This window comes from Acinonyx jubatus, chromosome C1 (genome assembly GCF_027475565.1).
Source record: "Acinonyx jubatus isolate Ajub_Pintada_27869175 chromosome C1, VMU_Ajub_asm_v1.0, whole genome shotgun sequence".
Classification (NCBI taxonomy): domain Eukaryota; kingdom Metazoa; phylum Chordata; class Mammalia; order Carnivora; family Felidae; genus Acinonyx; species Acinonyx jubatus.
In genome coordinates this window covers 137578399-137604821 of record NC_069381.1, presented here as the reverse complement: position 1 = coordinate 137604821, position 26423 = coordinate 137578399, and the positions used below count along the sequence as shown (strand labels likewise).

Here is a 26423-nt window from a genome sequence, read left to right as displayed (position 1 = left end):
ACAGCAAAAAACATGCTCACAAACTCCGTAAAGCCTCAGTAAGAGATTGCACTGCCTAAGAAATGACTCAGGTCCACACCCAATATCCTCTATCTCGACAACCCATCAAAGCAATAGAAGGTGACCGTGGGGGCATTCCTTTCACCCTAAGGAAGAAGGCACCTGGCTGAGAGGCCTCCAAGTTCTGTGCACTGAGAACCTCAGCAAGAAACTAACTTAATGAACCACTCAAAAGAGCACAGAGAATTCCCACCAGCCTCCATGTCCCTAAACACAATGCCATTTATCCCCAATGCTGTCATTTCCTGCCTGCAGTGAAGTAATTACACACAGTGGGAATTCTGGAGCTGCTGGTTCTAATGTTTACCTGCTGTTAACTTGTTGTGTGACCTCAAAGATATTTCTCTAGTGCCTTGATTCCTCTGCTATGAAAACAAGATAAGGGAATGACATGCTTGACAAAGTGCCCTCGTAGAATACTCAAGTCATTGCTATCCTAGAGATGCTCACAGGGATGGTAATTAACGTGTCTCTTTCACTAAGGCCTTCAGTAAATATGATGGCACGTTGTGTAAAGCATGGGATCCCAAATGATATTTCCTTTCTTGCTAAACCAGGTTTCAGTGGCAGATGCTACCTATAAAATTGTTGATAAAAACTGTATAGAATGTGCTTCTTTGTAAATCACTATTTCATTCACTGAGATTTATTTTTCCATAATCCTGGCTCTAACAACAGCCATGGCTTCACAAGTAGAAGAGACACTAGAAAAATCACCTTAAGTTATATTTCTATAACCTTAACATCCAGCATTAAAAACTTAGTTAAGTAAAATTGGGCTGTACTTCTTTACCAGTGAAATAGTTTGTAACCACTGAACACCATGTTTTAGAAGACTAATTAGTAACATAGTCTGGGCATGTGAGAAAAGCTGGTTATAAAACACTCTGTATGTAAAACAATCACTATAATCTGATTTTGTAAATCTATGCAGGCATAAAAAATACTCAATAAATGGTAGCTATTATATTTTACATCTCTCTTTAGGGCCCCAGCCCTTTTCTTATATATTTGAGTAAGTTATATATTCAAGTTATGACACATATTAATCATTTATGTGTCACAAATGTAATGTGAATTTTCCCAGTCTGTTGTCTCTTCATTTATATAGAAGTTTTAAATTTTAATATATGCAAGTGAATTTGCTTTTTCTTCACTGGTAGCTTCTCTTGCTTTAAAGCCATAAAAATCGTCATTCCTAGGCAGACCTAATAAATATTTTCTGCTAGTTTTTCTATTATTCAATTTGTAATAGTCAACCCTCTGGACTTTATTTGTAAGGTATCCTATGTTTGGTGGGGTACAAAGTGATATCTCGTTATGTCCAAAGCATGTCTTAATTAATCTATTAGACAATGCCTCCTCATTGCCTTATTTTGAAAACTTTAGCACATTGGTGTTATACGTAGTTAGGAAATTATTCCAGTTCACTTTTTAAATAACAAGTACAAAACTTCAAAGGAAAAACCCAAATATACATAGTAGTTTCATAAGAAATCTCAGTAAAAGATTATAAACAAATGAAATCATTGTCATCATCAAGCCATTTCATCTTCAATGGGGCATCAGTCAGCTAAGTAATAATTGCTATTTAAAATTAGTTCTTCCCATTTAGTCGAAGGCTTTGAAAATATATTTGTAAGGCATATAAGTACATGGTAGCTGAGTCACCAACCGTTGGTTGAATTCTCTGCTTATTTTATGGGTAGGGTCTACTTCTTGGGTCACAATGTTATTCTCACCCCAATACACCTGAAAAGAATGCCCCATGGCCTGAAAACACAAAAAATAAAAGAAGTTGAAGAATTCATTGCTTAATTTAGTGAAGATTTAGAACTATCATTTTCACTCTGATTTTCCCTCCAGATATATTAGAAACCTACCATACACAGTATGTACTATATAAATTTGGATGTGTTTTTTTTTCCATTTCTAATGTCTGCATCTTGCCATTTCCATTAAGATATAAGCTCCTGGAAAGCAAAGGCTATGTTTATTGGAGAAGGAAGGAAGGAAGGAAAGATGGACTCGTTTGCTGAGCCTTGCCCACAGTAGACACCCAGGAAAGGCTAACAATGGACCAACTATTTTAGCATTTCAGCCATAAATAGTGCTTAAGGGGAAAAAAATTATACATATATATATATATATATATATATATATATATATATATATATAAAATATGCCACTGAATGTTTTCATCTGAATTCATCTCTCCTACTAAGTAACATGGACAGATTTTTGCCATCAACTCACACCCTGAAGCACAAGACATGATGATCTTTCTTTTCATTTGCATAGCTACAACTCGTCATTATCCAGTCCTATTTTTTGACTCAACAAAATAGAATTGCACCATTAGGCTTTCAGCATGTCTGTTCTTGCACTGACTATTTTGAATTGTGCCTTTTAGAAAAAAACACTTCAAGAAAAAAGAAAAATTGTAACTCGTTAAAGTACACAGCCACTTGGCTTGGTTTTAGAACCTGAGCTTTTCTGGGTTCATTTGCCTGTTGCTTTTCCATGTAGGGAAGGAAAGTGTGAGAGAGGTTCCTCTGGAGCAAGGCAGTGGGTGAGAGTCCTCAGCCTTGTAATCTCTGTCTGTAGTCCCCTCCACCCATGAAGGGACCAGTTCTCTAGAAACTATGCTCATCATCATCATCATCATCATCAGTGCTACAATTTACTGAGCATTTTATAGATGTCAATCATACTGCTAAATGTTTTACTTGTTATTTCCAGTGGTGTTTTCATTACCAAAAAATTTTAGTATTTCCTCCCCATTTCTAAAACGATTGCTCAGTGTGATACTATGCATAATTAAGTGTAATTTTAGAGATCTTGCTTAATTTTTTAATCTAATAAAGGACTAGCATGTTAAGAAATTTGATATTTAATTTCATAATATACTTCTTTCTCATACATAAAACAGAAAACTCTAACCTATAAGAACATCTCGCCGACCCTGTTTCTCTCTTCTCTGTTGGAGAAGAATGGATGTGTCTGTCAGGCAGCAGAAGGAGGCCCAGGAAAAGCAGAGAGATTATCTTACACGTTGGCAAAGCAACTGTATCTGACTCCTCCCACCACTGTCCCTATCCTGCTCCCAAGCCCCGAGGAGTATGGGAGACCGGGGCAGAGTTACATCCTCATAAACACTAACCAGACTGCCTCTCCCTTGCCTCTCTCTCAGCATTTGCCTACGGGTGTCCACTGGAGAGGCAGGCACGCCTCACAGGAGGTTCCCAGGGAATAGAAAGCAAATGCCAGGGAACCCAGGGAAAAACACAATTCCTTCCATTGTATCAGGAGAGAGGCATCTAAAAACACATATAAACACACACCTAGTGTACTCTTGGGTTTAAGCAGTAAGCCTCCTCATTGCTGTTCATATCTGCTACAAACCATGTTCCAGAATATCACTGCAGCCTGCGAAGTCTGAGAGGCTGCGGAACAATCCTGTAGAAACACCTCTGCTCCTTTCCGATGCATATTATGGGAGAAAATTAGCATCCCCGTTTCATCCCACAGAGTCTAGAGTCAAACCCACACCACTACAATGTGCGGTCTCCTCCAAAGACTCTGAGATGCGGGAGAAACAATGCATTTGCAAGGCCTGGAGGTCAGCACTGGGATGAGGGCAGGGCAGTCGCTAATTGAAGCCAGGCCCCTGGGGTTCAGGTTTGCCCAGGCTGAGTGCTGACTTTACTCCTCACGGAGCAACCCCTTGAAAGTCGCAGTTGCAGGAGACACGAGAGCAGCCTGCAGAATCTCACACTGTTGACCTCGGTCCCTCGGCCTTCCCTGTGTTCATGCCCTTCCCCAAGTAGCTGTGCAGCTCCTCCCACTGATGGGAGTCAAAATAATCGCTTGCCTCTTGATTTCAGGCTTGGCCTGTGAATGGCTTTGGCTGGAAAGAACCCAGGCGTTAAGAAGCCTTGCAGGTTTCCTCCTCTTACCCCTTCCAGTTCTGCCACTGCCTTGGCAAGAGCTGCCCTCAGCTTGGATCCCACCTGAAGCCGATGAAAACCCAAACGGCATTCCCAGCAGGGCCATAGCTTGAAGCACAACTGCTCAGTGAAGCCCAGCTAAGATCAGCCAAGCCCCAGAGCCAGCCGCAATTGCAGGAGCCTTAATGAATAATAAGGTGACTGCTCACGGAAAACACAGTATGCCCCCATGGCCAAAAAATGATAACTAAATTTTAATAAGTGCTTACTATACACCCATTTTTATGAGACCTTAAGGTAAATTTAGTTATTCATTCCTCACAAGAACCGTATAGGACAGATAGGAATTTTATCCCTATTTTAAAGGTGAGTCAACAGAGACACAGTTAAGGAGCCTACCTACAGCTAGAAGGTGGTAAAGGCAGGGTTCAACCCTACTCACCTGCATCCAGAGCACTTGCTCATAACTGCCACGCTAAACAGGCTTGCAAACCTCCTGTCCCAAGCTGCCTAAAATTTAGCTGTGGCTTCCCATACCTTGGGGTAAAATCCAAATTGACAAGCACATTAGTAAAATATTCCAGGTCATTCACAGCCTGATCCGTGCTTATCCCATCCAGGCTCCTGCTCTCTCCCCCTCACCCCTCCCTGAAGGTCTGCCCCAACCAACCACACTACGCCCCTACACTTCACCAAACTCCCCAGCTCCCTCGCACATAGGACCCACTGCTCCCTCTGCCCAGAATGCCCTCCCCCCTAGTTCTAGAATACAGGTCCCTAGGGTTCCTCCTGCAGAAACCACTTCCTGTCCCCAGCTAAGAGCATGTGGCTGGCTGCTCATCCTGAGTGTTCTCCCAGCTTCCAGGACCTTCTCCAAAGAGCATGGACCACTTTGTGCTATTACCATCTGCTTAGCTATTTCTGAGCCTAGCCATGAGCTCCTTAAGGGCAAGGCCTAGGTCTTACTCATCTTTTTCAGCCCAATGTTTAACAAGGTGCCTAGTCTCATCGTGGGAGCTCAATAAACGTTTGCTAAATTAAAAAGGGGGCAAAAGGAGCAGTGACATGAGGGAGAAATGGATATAGAGACAGGAGGTTTAAAGTTTCATTTTTAAATAGCAAGTCTCGTTTCTAATAAACATTAATTAAACTGCTCAACACCCCTGGGTCTCCAGCTATATATTCTTCAATTAAAATAGTTCTTTCATGACGGCTTCCTCTGCCAAACCTTTCCTCGCAGGCTTCTGTGTTCACCAGAGCGTCTTGGGACGAGTAACAAAAGGCACTATATTTGCTTGAAACAGAAGGGAAATTGAAGGCTTACTCCCTTCACTCCTGGCAACACAGAAGTGCACACAGTCTGGTTTCAAAAGAGATGGAGGTAAGCTTGTGGCAGAGAGAGGCACATTCCTAAGGAGTGAAAGGAAAAGATTCCCAAGACAGGGCCCAGATAAGTAATGACTTGACATGGGGAGAAAAGGCTTATTTAACCCGAACCAGCGAGTGACTCCTAGGAGAGGCGGCTTTCAGAATCCCAACTTGCAGCTGACAGGTGGTTATTATTCCTTAACCTCAGGGACACCCAGTAAAGATTCAGAGCTGGGCAACCTCACAGCACCTGTGGAGAGCTGACAAGAGCCACAAGATGGAGGCAACAGGTGCCCTCAAAATCACATGTCTCCAGGAGCACCTGGGTGGCTCCATCAGGGGAGTGTGCAACTTCAGCTCAGGTCATGATCTCGTGGTTCGTGAGTTCAAGCCCCACATCAGGCTCATTGCTGTCACCACGGAGCCCGTTTCAGATCCTCTGATCCCCTCTCTCAGCTCCTCCCCTCTTGCACTTTCTCAAAAAAATTTTAAAAATAAAACGTTAAAAAAAAAATCACGTCTCCTGGCCACTTACATTACCCAGGCCCTGATCTTGGAGCCACAGAGAATCTATATCAATAGGAGGGAAGAAATGGTGGGCTCCTGAAGTCTCAGGCTGAAATCCTATATGCACACACCCCTCTCCACCCTGCAGCTTTGCTGTGACTGAAGAATGGGGCTTCTGTTGTTTGTGTCTCCTGGGAAAGGTGGGAAAGACCAGAATAATGGGTGTTCCTTGATGGCTGCCACCTGCAACTAGGACTGGATGTCCGAGTTATAGATGAAGGGAATGCAAGAACCATAAGATCTTTGAGATCAGGCCATCCAGGAGTTTTCAAACATTTTCTGGTGACCACTTTGTTCACACAACAGCTTGCAGAAGGGAGGAAACTGAGGCTGCTCCCTTTGGGAAGCAGGGGCCAGGAACCCCGACTGTTGGTGCAGGGACAGCCTCTGAGATGGCTCGGTGGAGGCTTGGGAATGTGGATTGGACATCACAGATTTAGTCCAAACCTGCATCTTGCAGTATGGAAACCATGGTTCAGAGAGGTAAGGTGACACATCCAACGTCAGATGGTCTGAAGGCAGAAGGACCAAGTACAGGATTCAGGTTCCTGATTGCCAGTCCAAACACTCTTTCCTCTACACACTGCCACCCCCTTTTCTAGAAAGGGCCCTCCACACCCTAGCCTCCCCCCTTCCCATCAGCAAGTCCCAGGGCCATTCTAGGGCTTAGACTGAGGTAATGAGTAACTTAGTGACAGTATGTTTCACTGGTGTGTTTACCATATGTATTAGGGAGAGCTCTGCTGTAAACACCAATCGATCCCCACCTCTCGCCACCCCAAGCCACCCTCAACATGGACAAATAGTCAGAGGCTTTTCAACGACCTAGAACTTTCTCAGGACCTGCTCCCATCCCCTCTCCTTTTCCGTGGCATTCTCTCAGCCCTGAATCAAATGACCACCTGCAATGCCGGCATTCTTCAATTTGCTGGGTTTGTCCCTACACGGTATTTGTGTTTGGTCTTAAAATGCTGCCTGCTTCACTTTCTAATTTCATTTTAGACGCCTGCAAGGAGAGAAGCCAACATTTAATCGTAGGGACTGGAGGGGACTGTACAAACCGCTTACAAGGCACAAATAGAGTAGTTATTTTCCTATTTCCCTTCTGATTGAATTGTCTGCTGTATCATATGCAGTAAACAATGTGAACCAGAAAGCAGTTCTGCATCCTTATCTCACCCCCTCACGTAATCAAAAGAAAAAATGCCTTGTAATAAAAAAGGAAAAAAGGAAACTAGAACTTCAAATTTGTTTAAAAGTTAATTAAACTTGAAAGGTTTGTGGGGGACAATTCATTTCCTTTTGTAGCCTAAGACCGTAAGGTTTGCATTCCATTTTACCAGTCGGATGATAAAAAGTAACCTGATGTTATTTCAATTGTAATAATAAATAATAAAGCAGGAATAAAAGGTTTCTTTTTAAATAGCAAAGTAAAAATGGAAACACATGTAGCATACAATTCTGACTTAACTTACAAAATAAAAACTGTAAACTTTGCTAAGGTGTGTACCTATTTCATTGCTTTTGCTAATAACCACTTTCATTCTTTTCTGAAAAGATGACTTCACAGTGAGCATACAGGTATGACTTTATATGCATCCTACTTAATCTCCTGAATTGACAAGGTTAAAATGGAATATGCTCTTTACAAAGAAAATTCAAAGTACAATAAAATAGAACAGGCAGCCTCCTGCAAGCTTTCTGAGTAACTCAGATCTGGGGTCGGATAACGTCCCCATCCTTGTCAGTTCCACGTCATAAGCACCCATGGAAAGGACAATGCTGAGTCAAGAGGAAGCAGGAATCCTAGATGAGTCATACTGAAGATGAGCACCGCGGCTCATGTTCCATCACCAGACGCAATAAACAGAGCCAAGAAGTGGGCTAAACATGGCCTGCCTCCCGCTGGAAAATGCTGTGTGAGGGGGTGTGTGTATATGTGTGTGTGAGATAAAACATTTCAGAAAAAGACTTGCTGACGGGAGAGAACAGCAACTGTTGAATAAGGTAAGAGGTTCCTCCTATTGAAACAATGTTGCGTTGGATAAAAGGATTTCCAAGCCTCCAGCTCTATAATTCTTTGATTCTGTGGAGTAAAAAGTGAATGTTCCATCAACAAACTGAGACCCAAAAACTCCAAGAAGGAACCCACATGTTACCTGTTTCCTTCTGACAGGTTACCCTGGATAGAAACCGCTTGCCAGAATGTTAAACTTCCTATTTCCTGTTCCCTCCAAGACTTTTCAATGAGCATCCTGAAGACACAGTGTGCATTTAACTCTTCTTTGTCATCCCAGAACAGTACCTGCAGCATACAGTGGGCCAAGCATATGGAAAGGCAGGAGGAAAAAAAAAAAAAAAAACTAGCAGGGAAAATTTAAGTTTTATTTTTAAATAATGAATGCTTCTATCCTAGAAAGCGTTAATCAAACTCCTTGGCATCTAATGTCACATGAATAAATTCCTCAATTAAATTTTCTTTTTCCTATTAGCTACCATGCCAAGCCTTCAAATGCAGAGAACAAGGCAATTCTTGTTTGTTCCTTCCCTAGGAGAAACCAGGCAGCAGCTCTTGTTCCATCACTCACATTCTGAAGATTATAAAAAGAGTCATAAAGTAGCGTAAATAATACTGACCACCTTGTTAATCAGGAACTTAACACAGGAACAACACAAGGATGTCTGCTCTCACCACTTCTATTTAACATTGTATTCTTGCTTCTAGCCAAGGCAATGAGGCAAGAAAAAGAAATAAAAAGCATCTATATTGGAAAGAAAGAAGCAAAATTATCTCTATTTGCAGATAACACTATCTCACATAGAGAAAATCCTAATAAATTCACTAAAACACCAGTAGAGCTAATAGCCAAGTTCAGCAAGGTTTCAGGATACATGATCAAAACCTAAGAATCAATTGCACTTTTAGGCACTACTAGCAAACAATCCAAAAATGAAATTAAGGCAGTTTCATTGACACGGCACTAGAAAAAAAATATGGTCAGTAATAAATTTAAGAAAATTTAAATGCTCAGTAACAAATTTAAAGGCTCAGTAATAAATTTAACAAAAGAAGTACAAGACTTCAACACTGAAAGTTACCAAACGTTATTGAAAGAAATTAAAGAAGACCAAAATAACTAGAAACATATCCCATGTTCATTATCGAAAGACTTAATATTGTTAAAATGGCAATTATCCTCAATTGTCTATAGATTCAATGCAATCCCTATCAAAATCCCAGCTGGCTTCTTGCAGAATTTAACAAATTAATCCTAAAATTCATATGAAAATATAAGGGACCCAGAATAGACAAAACAATACTGAACAAGAACAAAGTTGGAAAATTTACATTTCCCAGTAACAAAACTGCTACAAAGCAGCAACAATCAAGATTAGGTGGTACTGGCATAAGGACAGACATACAAAATCAACCGAATAGAATGGAGATTAACAGAAGTAAATTATATATATTTATTGTCAACCAATTTTTGACAAACTATGACAGTCAAAGGGGGAAATAATATTTTTTTCAATAAATGGTGCTGGAACAACTGGCTGGCTATATGCAAGAGGATAAATTTGGATCCCTAACTCACACCATATACAAAAATTAACTCAAAATATTTCAAATATCTAAACAGAAGAGCTAAAACTACAAAATCTTAGAAGAAAATATAGGTGTAAACCTTTGTGACTTTGGATTAGGCAATGGTTTCTTGGATATGACACCAAAAGCACAAGTGAAAAAAGAAAAAAATAAATAGGATGTTATCAAAATTAAAACATTTGTATTTCAAAGGATACTATCAAGGGAATGAAAAGATAATGTACAGAAGGAGGCAAGATATTTGCAAATCATATATCTGATAAGGGTCTAGTACCAGAACATATAAAGAATTCTTACAATTCTACAGTAAAAAGACAAACTACTGGATTAAAAAATCAGCAAAGGACCTGAGTAAATATTTCTCCTAAGAAGATACACAAATGGCCAATAAGCACACGAAAGATGCTCGACGTCATAGGTTATTAGGAAAATGCAAATTGGAACTGCAAAGAGATACTACTTCATACTCACAAAGATGGCCATAAGCATCAAGTTAGACAATAAACAGTGTTGGCGAAGATGTGAGGGTATTGGAACCCTCACAACATCGCTGACAGGAATGTAAAATGGTACAAACATCAATGTTTTACAACATTGTAAAATGGAAACAATTTGGAGGTTCCTCAAAAAGTTAAACAGAATTACCATATGATCCAGCAATCCCAAGTGTATACCAAAGAGACCCCAAAACACATGTCCACACAAAAAACTTGTGCATGAATGTTCATAGAAGCATGATTCATAATAGTCCAAAAATGGAAACTACCCAAACCTCCATCAAGATGAGTAGATAAACAGAATGTATTATATCCATACTATAGAATACTTTTCAATCATAAAAAAGAATGAAGTCCTGATTTATGCTATCACCTTGAAAACATTATTAAACTTAAATCTTGAAAACATCATATTAAGTAAAACTAGTCTAGTCTAACTAGACACAAAAGATCATATAACTGATTCCACTTATATGCAATGTCCAAAATAGGCAAATCCATGAAAATGGCTGCCCAGGGGCTGAGAGGAAGCAACGGGGAATGATTGCTAATGAGTATGAGATTTCTTTGTTAAGTTATGAAAACATCTTGGAATTAGATAATGTTGATGATAATTCACAACTTTGTGAATATACTAAAAACCACTGAATTATATACTTTATTTTTTTTTTAATTTTTAATGTTTTACTTATTTTTGAGACAGAGACACAGCATGAGTGGGGGAGGGGCAGAGCGAGGGAGACACAGAATCTGAAGCAGGCTCCAGGCTCTGAGCTGTCAGCACAGAGCCTGACACAGGGCTCGAACCCACAAACCGTGAGATCATGACCTGAGTCAAAGTTGGATGTTTACCCAACTGGGCCACCCAGGTGCCCCTGAACTGTATACTTTAAAAGGGTACATTGTATGGGATGTATGTTTGTCTCAATTTAAAAATAACAATTATGGTAAGATATGTGCATATACGGCTGGTGAAAGTGTTCACTGGTAAAATGTCTTGAAAGACAGTTTTGAAAAAAGGTATAGAATTTGATCCCATAATTCAAAGTCTAAGAATGTACCCTCCATCAGTAATTACTAATGCCACAACTTTAGCTATAAAGATTACCTGCAAAGTAGTTTACAAGATCAGAATATTGGAAATACCCTGAAGGCACAGACATTGCCCCACACTGCAAACTGAGCGAGTCCCTTTGATCTGGGCAGCACAGGGGCTGGTCTGCACAGTCTCCCTCACTGAGGAGCACACCTCTGAGCCCACCGAGCTGGGCAGGCAAGATTGCCATAGACTCCTACTGTTCTTTCCCGAAGTTCAGCAGTTTTTCAAGAATAAATGCTTCCCAGATTGTTATATGCCTTTGATAGATTACCAGAGTGACAGGCTGTTCATTTTGTCCAGATTCATAGTTGTTTTATGGGGTCCTTCCAAATCCTCCACACCTGACCAAAAGCCAGTAATCCTGCTTCCTAATACAGATTTTCACAAATAATAATCCTGGTACTGGAGGAGGCTTGGGGAAGAGGCACTCTCAAAACTTGAGGTGATACAATAGATTAGTTTGTGCTTTCTGCAGGCAGCACAGAAATATATATCTAGGACCTTTAAAATATTATTTATTTCATTTAATTATTTAATTATGTCACTTCTAGAAATTCTAGGGGCACCTGGATGGCTCAGTCGGTTGAGCGTCCAACTCAATTTCAGCTCAGGTCATGATCCCAGGGTTGTGGGATTAAGCCCTGATTTGGGCTCCCCGCTGGGCGTGCAGCCTGCTTAGAATTCTCTCTCTCTCTCTCTCTCTCTCTCTCTCTCTCTCTCTCTCTCTCTCTCTGCCCTCTCCTCCAAAATAAAATTTAAAAAAAAGAAATTCTATTCTAAGGAAATAATTTTGGATGTGCTCAGAGATTTAGCTATAAGAACATACATGACAGAGTTGTTTATAATGGCAAAAAGCTGAGTTCAAGCTAAATGTGTATGATACATCCTCATGATGAAAATATCAATATACCAGCCATCACAAATAATGTTTTACATGAATATATAATGACATAGAATATGATTATAAAGGTAAGCTAAAAAAAAAGAGTTTTAATACAGTATGAAAGGTATCATTTCATGCTTAGGAGGTATACATACATGCTTAGAAGAAATGAGAATGGTTAAAACAGTGACTGTTGGAGCACCTGGGTGGCTCAGTCGGTTAAGTGTCCAACTTTGGCTCAGGTCATGATCTCATGGTTCATGGGTTCTAGTCCTGTGTTGGGCTCTGCACTAGTGGTGTGGAACCTGCACTGGGATTCTCTCTCTCTGCCCCTCCTCCACTTGTGCATTCTCTCTCTCTCTCTCTCTCTCTCTCTCTCTCTCTCTCAAAATAAACAAATAAATAAACTTAAAAAAAAAAACAGTGACTATTATTGTGTGGTGGAAAACAGCTGATTAGTGGAGTAATCTATTATTTTCCACATTTTCTATAATGAACATGTATCACCATGGTAATAAGAAAAAAAATTTTTTTTAAGGTAAAATCATATAACTTAAGGCAGGAAATCTCTATACTCAGAACTTGAAATAAAATTATTACTACAGTTGGGTATTTTTGCATTTGGCTCTGGGCTTCCTGGCTGCCGAGGCAAAAAGAGAAATATAAGAATTATCTAGATCTCTACTGTTTTATTTCCCAGTTCTTCCCAGGAGATCAACTACCATTCCAGCACTGGATTCTAAGAGAAATGTATGATGTATCATTGCTCGGTAATGCTAATACCTACCCTGCAGTACAGCACAGCAGGCGGTGACTCACAACCCTCCCTTTTGTTCTAATTCTCGTTGTTATTGCTTAAGAACTGTAGTCCCCACCCCTTGCTCAAGGACAAGTAACACACACAGTGCCTTTTTCCTAATGTACTTCCATCCCTATTTCCATCATAGCAAATAGTCCCCAAATGAATGTTTTCAATAAGACACCAATTGTGCATTATTTTGACAGTGTCACTGTTTCACTACCAACAAGAATACTCAGAAGACAGTCTCCTAGACGAAGTTGATCTTGAAGAGTGGTAGATGGGGGAAGTTGATCTTGAAGAGTGGTAGATGGGGGCGCCTGGGTGGCTGAGCCCATTAAGCAACCGACTCTTGGTTTTGGCTCAAGTCATGATCTCGCGGTTCATGAGTTTCAGCCTTACTTCGGGCGCAGTCGAGCCGCGCTTTGGGCTCTGCACTGACATTGTGGAGGCTGCAGGGGAGTCTCTCGCTGTCCCTCACTCACTTGCGCCCTCTCTCACTCTCAAAAAAAGAAAAAAAAAAAAAAAGAATGGTAGATGTGGCATACTTTGAGAATGTACATTTCTTTTTTTTTTTTAATTTTTAAGTTTATTTAAATCCAAGTTAGTTAACATACAGTGTAATAATAATTTCAGGAGTAGAATTTAGTGATTCATCACTTACATATAACATCTGTTCAAAAGGCCTCAGAGAAGGGAAAGTAGAAAAAAATTTAGGTCAGTGGCTACGGATGGTGGCTCCAAAACTTGATGGAAGTCACAAAGAGGCACTGCTAAGGCTACCATCCCTGAAATGACCTCTGGAAAGCTGAACCTCGTGATGATGAGAAGTAGTCCCAGTGATACAGACACATAAACTACATTCGTCAGAGTCAGAGTCCCTGAAGGCTCAGACCTGGGGGGCAGGGATGAGGGGCACTCTGCATATCACCTTCCGTGGGTGTCTGTCCTTGCTATAGAAACCATTTAAATTAGATTTTCTTCCATATTTTACCTACAGTTTCTCTCAGATCCTATGGATCCAAGTCACTCCCAGAGACAGCAGAGATTTTGTAGAGCTTGGGAGACTACTAAAATAGCTTACTCCTCTCTCCAAATCCTCCCTCCCCAAAACACCTTCCATTCCATGTGTTGGATGCTTACTTACCTTCAAGGCCCAAATCAAGTCTTTCCTGACCACCTGTGTGACCTTTCTTTCCTCTGTGACCTCTAGGGGCACATAACCACTACAGTACTCATGACACCCACCTTGCATGTCCTGTGTCCCCAGTCAAGCTATAAGTTGTAAAATACTATGCATCTCACTGAGCACCTGCCACAGTGTCTTATGCATGACTACTAAGGTGACAAGTTCATCTAAATTACCCAGTTTATCTAGGGGCACCTGGGTGCCTCAGTCAGTTAAGCATCCGACTCTTGATCTTGGCTTAGGTCCTGATCTCATGGTCGTGAGATCTGAGCCCTGCATCAGGGTCCACACTGAGCGTGAAGCCTGCTTGGGATTCTCTCCCTCTCCCTCTCCCTCTGCCCCTCCCTTGATGCACTCTCTCTCTCTCTCTGTCTTAAAAAAATTAAATTAAGAATTACCCAATTTATCTATTTCCCAAAGGAAATACACGGCTATCAAGCTGTATGTCGGTAAGTAGGTAAGGCTGATAGCACAACCGTTAGCAAGGCAATAATGCCAAAAAGCCAAAGTTTCTTGACTGGGAATATCATTTTCTGAGGTTATTTCAACAAATTAATTTTATTGGTCTGATCACTATGGACAAAAAGAATGAAATATTCTTCTTGACCTCAAAGGAGTTCATAGTCTCTCAGAAAATCAAGATGCAAATAGAGCTAATTAGGATAATGCCTGATTAACATGAAAACGTGGGAGGACACATAACAATTACAAAGCCATCAACAATGTTCCTCAAGAACCATTCGATTTACCTCCCGCTAAATTGGGGCCACAGGACTAGAAATGGTGTCTAGAAAAAGACAAAGAACCTTCTTCTACTCTGAACTGATCTGCCCTCCTGAAGAGCCCTGGCCTCTTAACTCAGCCACCAATTTGCAGAGGACACTAGACATTGCAGCCCAACTAATGCATGACACTGGCTGGAGCAGCAAGGAAGCTGAAACTCAGCCAAAGGAACCAGCATCACACCACACACAGGAAAACTCTGAGGTACCAGGGGAGCTGTCCTGAAGCCTTCAGAATGAAAGCTTGTCTAGTGAAAGATGGGCTGGATGAGCATTTTCCACATTGCAAAAAACAGCCCATTGGAGAGTCATGAAATCAATCTAGAGGTACAAGACTTCGAGTAAATGCTGTTTCATAAAAGACCCGTCACGAGTATGAGTGTGTGTGTATGCATGCACATGTGAACACGTAGTAGATCGTGCAAACAGATATTTTTCCATACAGCTTGCAAGGCTGTGAATTAGGCAAACTATTTGGGAGATTGTAAATGGATATATTTCTAGTCAATAGAAAGAAAACACCTCTAACAAGTAAAACTATCTCACACTGGAGTTTCCAGCCCCCAGAAGACTTCAAGCAGGGCCACCAAAGCTATAGATTGTCATGGAGAATATTCATTTAAGTAGAAAGTGCATTAAGAAGAACTCTGCTCCCTTCCTATTCTACGAGACTATCAGTCTAGATCACAGGCAATTAACTATCACTGAACACACAATTAGGAGAAAATAATTTCATGGAGTCACAAGGGTGAATGTATATAGCCTGAATTTTATTTGGTTGTTTATGCTGGAATAATACCTCTGTGAAAGGAAAAGTTTTAAGACCATGGTTCTCAGCCTGGATGTATATCAGAATTACCTGGGAAGCTTTTAAAAGATACCCATACCTGGGTCCCAACATGTATTAATTAAAACACTGGCACCCAAAATTTATATTTTGTTTAATGTTCTTCAAGTAAGAGTTGAGAACCACTGATTTGTAGATATAAAATGTATAAATGACATTTTATAAAGCACAGAGGGAAGGGAAACAGCCCCAGGACTTATATGAAGATCATAAAAAGAAAGGGCTAGAAAACATTATACCAAGGCTTTTAATTCCTGCTCAGGGTGTAAAGAGCTGAAAAGAGCATCACTCTGATGCTCACAACAAATAAAAAGCCAGATAAAGGGCAAGTCCAGAACCTTCTTGAATCCACTAGAAAGCTGAGGTCACAGGGAAACAAACTAGCCCTAAATCTGAGGAGAACCAAATATCCACAGGAAGAAAGAAGGCAAGCACTTGTGTCCCTGAGACAGATGTACCTGGACACTGGCTAACACACATCCAGTAACAAATAACAACAAAGTACTTCTAGAAAAGTTGAAAGAGCACAGAGACAGACCACTCCGAGGCACAGTGCAAAGGCTGACGCTGACAAACCAGCCCCAACTCTAAAAGCAAACTATCACAGGAGGAATTTAAAGTGTGTGGTGCACTGAGAATAACCATACCAACAACAAACCTCAAATCCAGTTCAACTCCTGACTATAGCGATCAACACCCCACACTAAAGGTCTAGCAGAAATAATAGAAAGGCACTCCTATTTCCACACATAAAAACTGGGAGGCATCTGGGAGGCTCAGGTGGTTGAGTCTCTGACTCTTGATTTTGGCTCAGGTCATGATTTCATGGTTCGTGAGATGGAGCCTCACATTGGGATCTGCGCTGAGTGCAGAGCTTGCTTGGGATTCTCTCTCTCTCTCTCTCTCTCTCTCTCTCTCTCTCTCTCCCCCTCTGCCCCTCTCCCGCTCACTCTCTCTTTCTAAAAATAAAAATTAAAAAAAAAACTATCTCAGTCTCTCACATACTGTACAAGATGTCCAGTTCTCAACAAAACATACAGAGCATGCAAAAAGCAAGAGAAAAACAACACTGCCAAGAGATATGGCAACTAACCGAACCAGACTCAGAGATAGCACAAATGTTGAAGCTATCAGACACTAAATTTTAAATAGCTTTAATTAATTGTCAAGGCGGGCAACATGAAAGATCAAATGTATAATTTTAACAGGAAGATAGGAACTGTAAAAGAGAATTAAATGAAATAACTTGAAAGGCAAGCACAGTAACAGAAATGAAGACTCATTCAACATGCTTCCGCAGATTTGACACAGCCAAGGAAAGAATCAGTGAATTTGAAAATAGGCCAACAGAACTACCCAAACTAAAACAAGAAGAAACAAAAAGAATGAAACAAACAAGACAAAAGTGTTCAGTAGCTGTGGAACAAATCAAAACTTCTAACCTAGGTATAATCAAATTTTATAAATAGAAAAGGGAATGGAGCAGAAAAAATATCTGAAGAAATACTTGTTGAGAATTTTCTAAAATCAATGACAGATACCAAACCACAGATCCAAGAAGCTCAAGAACACCAAGCAGGATGAATCCCAAGAATGTGCACACATGCCACACACATACACACACATACACACACATACACACACACAGAGGTATAGCATATTAAAACAGCTGAAAACCAAGGGAAAAAAATCTTCAATGCAGTGGGAAACAAATGAAACATTAAATATAAAAACAAATATAAGGATTACAGAAGACATCTTGTCAGAAGGCATGCAAGTAAAAAGACAATGAAGCAATATCTTTAAGGTGTTAAAAGAAAAAATAAACTGTCAACCCAAAATACTATACCAGTGAAAATATCTTTGAAAAAATAAAGGAGAAATAAGGATGGTCATAGACAAACAAAAACAGAGAATTCATGGCCAGGACACCTACACTACAAGAAATGCTAAATGAAGTTTTTCACACAGAAGGAATATAATGTCAGAAACTTGGATCTACACTAAGACCTGAAGGGTGCTGGAAATGGAATAAATGAAAGTCAAAAACAATTCATCTTTTTCTTATTTGTAATTGCTACAAAAGATAACTGAATGTTTAAAGCAGGAGTCAGCAAACTATGGTTTATAAGCCAAATACAGCCCATAGTCTCTTTTAGTATCACCTGCGAGCTAAGAATAATTTTTATATTTTTTAAGGGTTGTTGAAGAAAAAAAGAAAATATGCAGCAGAGAACAAATGTGGCCTCAAAGCCAAAAATATTTACTTTCTGGTCCTTTGGACAAAAAGTTTGCTAACTCCTGGTCTAAAGCAAAAATAATAGCAATGTTTTATTTACAGCACATGTAAAAGAAAAATGATGATAACCATAAGCACGAAGGATAGAAGAGAAGGATTAGAAATATACTGTTGTTAAGGTCCTTACACTACATGGGAAACAGTTTACTATAATTTGAAAGCAGATTCTGATGAATTACAGATATACATGTATTTATTTATATAGACACACATATTTTAGTATAATCACTTAAAAATGTTAAAGAAACATAAATAAGAAGTCCACAGTGGAGATAAAAGGGAATCATAAAAAGGACTCAATAGGAAAAAGAAAGGGCACCTGGGTGGCTCAGTTGGTTAAGCATCCAACTTTGGCTCCCTTTCTTTCTCTCTCTCTCTCTCTCTCTCTCAAAAATAAATAAGCATTACAAAAGAAATAGGAAAAAGAAAGAAAAAAAGAACAGCAGAAAAATGGATGATCTTAATTAAGTTTAATTGCATAGTAAATGTGAATGGTTTAGCACACCAGTTAAAAGACAGATATTGTAAGATTGGTCAAAAAAGTAAGACCCAATTATCTGAGGTCTACAAGAAACCTGCTTTAAATATACAGACATAGGCAAATTAAAAGTAAAAAAATAAAAGATACAGGATGCAAACATTAGCAAAAAGAAAGCTGGAGTAGCTATATTATTAACACCCAAAGTGGTAGAACCCAGAACAAGGAATACTAACAAGGATAAAGAGAAATATTATATAATAGTAAAAGGATCAATTCCCCAAGAGGATATAACAATCCTAAATATGTATGCTCTTAAGAACAGATGATCAAAATACATGAAGGAAAAAGTGATAGAACAAAAAGAAGAAATGGAAAAATCAACAATTGTATTTGAAGACTCCAACATGCCTCTCTGTTATTGAGAAAACAAGTGAAAAGAAAATCAATAAGGACACAGAAGACCTAATATTTCCAGAATATTCTACCCAACAATAGCCAAATACACATCCTTTTCCAGTACACACTGAGTATTCACCAAGAGAGAGCATATTCTGGAACATAAAATAAATGTGAACAAATTTAAAAGAACAGAAATTATGCAAATTATATTGTGAAACAATAAAGGAATAAACTAGAAAGCAATAACAGAAAAACTTCTGGAGAATTCCCAAACACTTAAAAAATCACGTGACATAGTTTCAAATAACACATGGGCCAAGAAGAATTCTCAGGGAATATTTTTAAATATTTTAATTTTAAATAAATGAAAATGAAAGTAAACATAATAAAATTGTGGAATGCATCTAAAGCAGTGGTGAAAGGAAAATGTATAGCACTAAATGCTTATATTAAAACAGAAGAAAAATCTCAGACCAGTAATAAAAGCTATCCCTTAAGAAAACACAAAAGTAAACTAAACCCAAAGCAAAGAGAATGATGTAAAAAAGAAGAGAACAAAAAGCAATAAAAATGAAAGCAGAAAAACAGACAAAATTAATGAAACCAAAATCTGGGTCTTTGAAAAGATCAATAAAATTGATAAACTTCTATACAGAATAAGAAAAAGACTGAAGAAACAAATTACCAGTATGAGGTATGAGAGGAGAAAATCACTAAAGATTCCATGGACATTAAGTGGATAATATGACAATACCACAAACAATTCTATCTCCATAAATTTGACAAACTAGGCGAAGTAGAACAATTTCTTGAAAGATATAAACTACCCAAACTCATCAAGAAATAGGTAAAGTGTCCTATACCTATTAAAGAAATGAAAGTTGTAGTAAAAACCTTCTATCAAAGAAAACTCTAGGCCCAGATGGTTTCATTAATGAATTCTACCAAATGATGATGGAAGAAATAATACCAATCTTGCACAGTCTCTTCCAAAAATACATCACAACCTAGTCAAGTTATCCCAGGAATACAAGCCTGGCTCAACATGTGAAAATCAATCAATAGAATTTGCTGTATTAAATATGAAGACAAAAAAATCACATGATCTTGTCAATCGATGAAAAGGCATTCAATAAAATTCAAAATCCATCCATAATAATAACTCTCAGTAACTTAGAATACAAGGGAAATTCCTTAACATTATAGGCATCTATCCTCAGTTAACATCATACTTAATAGTGAAAAATTGATGATTTCTCCCCCATGAAAAGAAACAAGGCAAGAATGTTCTCTCTCACCACTCTCATCCAACAGTGTACTAGAATTCATAATTAGTGCAACAAGGCAAATAATAAATAACTAAAAGGCATCCAGACTGTAAAGATTTTTATTCACAGATGACAAGACTATGTAGAAAATCCCAAAGCATCTACAAATAAACCCTCTAGAATAAGTAACTTTACTTACTGTTAGTAAGGTAACAGAATATGTCAATATTTTAAAAAAATTGCATTTCTATATTCTAGCAATAATAGCAACCCCAAAAATGAGATACTTAAGTATAAATCTAACAAAACACATGCAATATCTATATCCTAAAAACTACAGAATGCTAATAGAAAAATCAAAAAGGATAAATAAAAAAAAGATAAGACATATCATCTTCATGGACTGAAAAACTCAATATTGTAAAGACGTCAATTATTCCTAAATTAAACTATACGTTCACAAAGATGTATAGGATCAATTCCCCATTCTAAGTCCCAGCACGATTTTTTACAGATATTGACAAGCTGATTCTACAATTTACATGGAAAGGACTAAAAGAGCCACAAAAAATTCTGGATAAAAATAAAGTTGGAAGACTTATACTATCTGCTTTCATAACTTATTATAAAGTCACAATAATCAAGAGAGAGGGAGTGTTGGCACAATATAGGCATATAAATCAACAGAATAGAATCGAGAGTCCAGAAATAAAGACTTATATTTACGACCAATTGATATTAGACAAAAATGCCAAGACAATTCAATAGGGAAGCATAGTCCCTTCAACAAATAATGCTAGAACAACTGGAGTTTCACATGACAAATTGAAAAAGAAGAAGAAGAAGAAGAAGAAGAAGGAGGAGGAGGAGGAGGAGGAGGAGGAGGAGGAGGAGGAGGAGGAGGAGAAGAAGAAGAAGAAGAAGAAGAAGAAGAAGAAGAAGAAGAAGAAGAAGAAGAAGAAGAAGAAGAAAATTCCTTGACTCACACTTTACAACTTATACAAAAATTAACCCAATGGATCACATTGGTGTAAAACATAAAATTATGAAAGTTCTAGAAGAAAACATAAAAAATTTTTCAAAATAATTGGTTAGGCAAAGAATTCTTAGATATTACAACAAAAGTCTTCTATCAAAATTGATAAAATGGTTTATCAAAGTTAAAAACTTCTATCCTGAGAAAGACATTGTTAAGGGAATAAACGTATAAGGCACAGTCTGGGAGAAATCATTTGCAAACCACACTTCTGACAAAGAACTTATATCTAGACTATGTAAAGAACTCTCAAAACTCAACAATAAGAAAACAAACAACCCAATAGGCACTCAAAATTACCACTGCATAACATTTAAAAGCTAGAAACTTTTATTTGAATGTGTATATTTTTTTCCAGTCCATTATGGGCCCAAACATAACTTCTCACCAACTTTTTTTTGTACCATATAATTTGACCCAGAATTAGGCTTTTGATCCCTGTTAACCTTTGATGTACTGTATATTGACCTAAAAAAAAAGAAACTATTAGTTTTCATTCAACTCGGGAGATAAATTTTACAGAAGTCCTTAGTAAAGAGACTAATTTTCCCATCAAATAAAATTGGCTCTTTAAACACACCCCAAATGAGTTATAACTTTCTGAGGCATAAAAATGTACTTTCTCACCTTTTAAATAATGACCCCTGAGCATGAATCACATTTTTAATCACGTACTTCCTCCTTCTCCTTGATACCAAAGCTAAACAATTTTGGAATCCAATGATGAAAGAAAAGACTTATTTCCCCTTTGCTCATATTTCTACACTTATTTCTTGTCACCTGGTACCATATTTTGTAAGTCACCGTAAATCACGTTTGGGAACAATGCGAGGTACAACAAAGAAACAAAGAGATTCTGCATGAAAGAAATCTTTTAAGATCAAGTTATTCAATATGTAACCCTCTTCCAAGTGAATGTCTTTCCCCATCCCCCACCCCGCCCCCACCCCAATATCATACCTGCTCAGGCCATACTTCTCTGTTGGAAACCAGAGAGAGAATAAACCTTGAAGATTTCCAGCACTATGCCCAGCTTGTTTCCAACTATTGCACTCTTTTCTTACGCTATTTTATTTTTTTAGAGTCTTTTTTTTTTAGTATATTTGACACACAATGTGACATTAGTTTCGGGTGTACAACACAGTGATTCAATAAGTCTGCACATTACCACTAAGCTCACCACAAGCACAGGTGCTGTCACCATATGCCACTATTACAATATCATTGACTATGTCCCTTATTTGTACATTTCATCCCCATGACATTGGTTCCATCACTGGAAGCCAGTATCTCCCACTCCCCTTCGCTCATTCCGCCCATCCTTCCACCACCCACCCCTCTGGCAAACTTATTTTATTTCTCTTATAGTACTTCTCAACGCCTGAAATATGAGGTAAAACATAAATAAATAGGTCTCCTTCCAGCAGATTGTAAGTTCCATGAGAAGAGAGACTTTGTCTTTCTCCTGTACTCTTTTATCCTCGGCACCCACAACAGGGTCCGGCACAAGTCGATGCTCAATAAACAGCTGTGAATCAACAACTTCCCGAGGCATCTCTCCCTACCCCATCCCTTCATGTTTTCCCAAGGATCCTGGCCATCCCATAGCAGCACTGCCGGTGGAAACAACAAAATATGCTGCCCTCCACTCCCTCCTTTCTTCCAGATTAGTGACCGAGTCTTTTTGCCAATTTCTGTGCTAACGAGATACCGAGGATGCATCCCTGGTTGCCCACTGTAACTCCAAATGCCCACCAGTGTCCACCATAGCAAATGGAAACAAAAAGCAGCACTCACTTCATACTTCAAATGAAAACAGCCTAAAGGCTTTAAAAGCAATAGGCAATAGAGTGGTTTCCTACTAAAAGAACTGTTGAGTATTCATCCACTGGATTTACTGTCAGGAGAACTGTTTTCTCATCGGAGATCTACCACTAACTACATGTGCACCAAGTCCCAGCCTGTTAGTTTGAAGACAGCTAACGATACTGAAACGAAGCCATGATTTAGAGCAAGCAAGTGTTCTTAGCAGGGGATATGGGAGAGGGTGAAGGGGAGTTAGTGGGAAGTGGAAGGCAGAGAAGGACAGCTGTGAGGCTTTTTCAAACCGTACATGCAGCCCCAAACCCCCTACCCTAAGCCACCCCTACAGAATCATCACCATGGAGTAAGCCACTGTTGCCGTTCTAACAAGACTATGAAAAACTCAGAAAAACTTCTCCAGGTTCTAAGTGTAAGTTCTTGGAGAAATGGGACCAAGATTTACACTTCTTAGTGACAGCCAGCGTGGTCTCTAACATGGGGTACTCCTGCGTCTGCCTGTCTCCAGCCTCAGCTCCTCTCTCCCCTCAGCCACGCCCTGTACTTGTATTGTACTGAACTTCTGACTGCCCGGACAGGCCAGGCCTTTCTTCATCTGTCACCGCCTGTGGGAGAAACCACTGACTGACGGCCTGACGAGCAGCCTGGTAGGCAGTCTCGCTTCCTTCCTGGCCAACCGAGCTCCAGCTTTGTTCAGACAGGGGCATCAATGTGCTCAGGGAAGCCGAGCCCCTCTCTCAGCTGCAGAAGATGGCTTGGACAACACAATCACAGCCCGCTTTCTTCTCCTTTATCAGTGACCGATTCAGGGTGGGCATGTGATCCTTCTGCCTAATGCCATAGGGAGCTTCTGGGAAATTTCATCCTTTGTTATCTAGAGAAACACTGAGAAGCAAGCCCTCCCTTTCTGCTTGGGATGTTATCACCTGGAAGCCGTGACGCAGCTGCAGTCAACCTGTGGCAGAGCAGGGAAAACCGAGAGAATCCAGCCTGGAGCCGTGACCGCTTGAACTTCCCACCTCCATACTTCTTAAGTGACGCAGTTAAGTAACTCACCTAACGGTGTTATTTACAACAGCAAGCACTGACATCCCACCACGTGGCCTGGAAAGCCCCTCAGGCTTTTTCTCCTAGAGTAGCCCTGCCATCTCCCATTTAGAGCTCAACTACAGTTTCCTCGGGAAGTCTTCACAACATCCCCAGACAGTTAAACAATTCCAGGCACTGTCATCTCTGCATCTGCTTTCTGTGAGCTTCTCAAGAGCAAGCATTTTCACCCTTGGCAGAGGCCCTGGGATACTGTAATTAAGTCTCAGTTTGGGCTTAGCCCGAGCGACTCCATTTTGGGTCTGTTGAATGAATGAACAGCAAAACAATGAATGAAAAGACGAACACACAGGATGCCTTCCATGCCTTAGATGAAGACAATGACTGACAGACTGAATACGGCACCCAGGCTGTCTACACTCTACTATGGACTTCGTTTAGGTGGTCGTGAGCAAAGGCAGAGACAGTGCAATCAATGGACATGTCCTATTTTCATCTGCGCACTGGGAACTGCCCCTCCTCAATCTCCAACAGCTGAATTGGAGCTGAACTAATGCCCCAGGCACTGGTGGCACCAGGGTGAAATATCCACCCCTATCATGGAAACCCACTCCCTATCCACCGAGATGGCTTGGCCTGGCTTTGGTCTAGTTTACCAGTAAGATTTGCTATAAGGATAAAGGAGCTGCAAGAAGAGAAAGACTCTCTCCACCCCCACCTCACCCACCCCCTCTCTCTGAAGAAGCAGATAAATCTGCAGGTGCCAGTGCTATTTGTCACACCATACCAAAAACCTGTCAACACAGAGGGTGAAAAGAGCCAAGATATGTATGAGAGAGAATGAGTCCTGCAGCCTTATCTGAGCCCCTGGATATAGCTATGCCTGAAGCTAGAGCCCTCAGCCTATTTCATTCATGTAACCCAATCAATTTCTGTACTGCATCAGGCAATATTAAGTGCCTGTGTCCTGGCACCTCTCCTGCCTCTAGGATGGTATCAGGAAGACTGTGAGGAGGCGGCCTAGCAATGAACAAATCAAGAGTGGGAAAAAAAAGGGACCCCCAAAACACACACACCACCACCACCATCAGGGGTTCCCCCTAAAAAAGGGTAATCTGAGCCTCCTGGATCTCCCTTCTGCTCAGAAATGTGTGGCGACCTCTGGGAGGCATAAAGTGTTACATTATCACATAGGGGGGAAAAACGGAGAGAACTTCCAGCAAGCTTTGTGCCATGGACTTGATGAATATCACATAACTTAAGGCTATTTTAATGATTATAATACCCGTTTTGCCTTTGAGGAAACAATCAGCCAAGTTAAGTAAGTTGCTCAAGGCCACACAGCTAGCAACCGGAATTTAAACAGCACTCTAGTCCTTTCCCCCTCTCCCTCGACTGGCCGGGCCGCCCATCCACCCGTTAACCCCCAGGCACAACGCCCCCAGGCACAAAGCCCTGCAGCCTCCCAACCTCAGGCCCCCGAGTCAGAGCTGCCGCGCACACTCAGCCATTCGGAAGCCCCGGGTAGAGAACTAACCCCTGTGCATGTGTCGCTTATTCACCAGCACCAGCAAAAGTAAGGAGTCGGGCAGACAGCAGCGGCGCCGCAGAGGGAGAGGCGGGAGTTCTCTCGGCTCCTCCGCGGCGCGAACCCCCGCCCCAGCCCCGCGCTCTCCACGGCAGCCCCGTCGCGCAGCCTCTCCTCTCCCCACCAGCGCCACGCAAGCGGTGCTCGGCGGCGCCCTGGCCACTCAGGAGACCCTCCCGGGCCCCCCTGCCCCCGCCCCCCGTCCAGTCCAGATGTTCCCAGCTGTTCGCCTCCCGGCGACTTCGGGACCCCAGCCCTCCTCTGCTCCGCGGGCCCTGCACAACCCGCCGCAGCCGCGCCGCCCGGCTCACCTGCCCCGCCGCCCCCGGCCGACCACCGCCCCCAGCTGGCCGCGCCCGCCCCGCTCACCTGCGCGGCCCGCGCCCGCCGGGCCTCTCCGCGCACCAGCCCGGCTCCCGGCCCCGGCTCCGAGCGCGCCTGCCGGGGGCCCGCGTTGGCTGCGGCCGCGCGGGGCGGGGCGGGGCGCGGCTCCTCCCCGCCCGAGCCACCTGGGGCGCCCGCGAGGGGACCCGGCCCGGACAGGTGGGCCCCGCCCGCGAGCGAGCCGCCAGGAGCCCCGGCTCCTTTGGGAACCTCAGGGATCTTTTGATAGGGTCGGTCAGTGCCTGGGAGGCGGCAGGGAGCCAAGGCACGGCCTGGTCCCATCCTGGCCCGCGCGGGAGATGGGCCACAGAGCGTGACCCGACCGACCGACCGACCGACCAAGCCAGCGCCAAGAATGGAAGCCAACCCCTTTCTTTGTGGGATGCATAAATTGAAAACCCAGAACTGAGACCTATGGGGTGAAAATGATTGGGCCAAGGGCACAATGAGTT

At 41.1% G+C, this 26423-nt stretch overlaps 1 protein-coding gene across 4 annotated transcripts in view; it reads right to left on the bottom strand.

Moving 5' to 3' along the window:
- LYPD6B (LY6/PLAUR domain containing 6B) overlaps positions 1 to 26170 on the bottom strand; it is a 174464-nt gene extending 148294 nt beyond the window's left edge. For 2 of the 4 annotated variants that reach the window (XM_053215034.1, XM_027055820.2), the window contains exon 1: positions 25957 to 26168. The gene's annotated coding sequence lies outside the window, so the exon portion shown is untranslated. Of the gene's footprint in view, positions 1 to 25956 lie in introns of all 4 variants that reach the window. The other 2 variants (XM_053215037.1, XM_053215036.1) reach the window with 2 other exon arrangements.
- Between the last annotated feature and the right edge of the window lie 253 nt (positions 26171 to 26423).